We start from the raw sequence: 1,455 nt of genomic DNA, 5'->3' as shown, positions 1-1,455 counted from the left end.
GTTTTATGTTGTATATTATGTTATATATATATTATATTATATATATATTTTTTAATTATTATATATATATATATTATATTTTATATATTATGTATATGTATATATGTGTATATATTATATATCATAATATGCATATATGATATATGTTTTAATATATATATGTTATACAATAATATATACATATATACATATTGATATATAGTATATATCATAATAAATATATACATAACATATATATATAAATATATTATATATTATATTATTAATATATATATATATATTAAAAATTATATAATATTTTAATATATATAATATATCATATAATTATAAATATATATATATAATATTAATATATGCTATATATGATATTACATATATACACTATATACATATACATATTATATATTTTAAAATATAAATATATATTTTAATATATTATATTTATATTATATATATATATATATAATCAAAATTATAATAATATAAAACATATATACATATACACATATACACACTTAACACATACATAAAATATATATAAAATTATAATATACATATATAATTTTAATTATATATTATATTAATATTTATATAACACCACACACACACACACACCACACACACACACACACACACACACACCACACACAACACAACCACAGAAATATAAAAATATATTATTATATATTATTTATATATTATATATATATATATATATTATATATACATATTAGAGACAAAAAACACATTTTTTTCTCTTTCTAAAAATATCTATCGTTCGTATATTTCCCCTTTTCCCCTCATTCTATTTTACATACAGTCATACCCTTGAGCCTCATCCCCCGGGTTTCTATTTATCTTTCCTGCATTTTCCCTTCACATTTAGCTCTCCATATTTTTTCGCACTAACTCTTTAATCCTGGACTCTCTTCTTGCTTTTGAAAAAGGTGCCCCAATTTCCCGTGCGCCATCAGGGGAAAATGAAAATATTAACAGTGACCGTTATATTATGTTAGTTTATGATACCGTCCTCCTCACTAAATCCCGTATTCTTAGTAGCAATGAACAATACCAGTACCATCGTCAATACCACGAATAAACTACAAGAATAGTACCATTTTCACCCTTAATGGCATTAGACTCCTCCCCCTCCCCCTGCAACACACAGCCCCCCATCCAACTGCAATCAACATATTGGTTCAAAATTTGTTGAAATTTGCTTCCACGTTTTTCGCTCCTTTGCCTTTGCCCTGTCTCCCCCTCCATCGCCCCCCCCCCCCCCTCCCCTACACGTACAACCCCACGCACCATATACAAACATACACACAAACGCCGAATGCAGATCCTATACACACGCCCCAAAAACGCGACACACACACACCACAATAACACACACACACACACACACCCCACACACACAAAAACACACCACACCCACACAACACACACCAACAC

The sequence above is a fragment of the Penaeus monodon genome, chromosome 18 (assembly GCF_015228065.2).
Source record: "Penaeus monodon isolate SGIC_2016 chromosome 18, NSTDA_Pmon_1, whole genome shotgun sequence".
Taxonomy (NCBI): Eukaryota; Metazoa; Arthropoda; class Malacostraca; order Decapoda; family Penaeidae; genus Penaeus; species Penaeus monodon.
Note: the sequence above shows the minus strand (reverse complement) of the source record.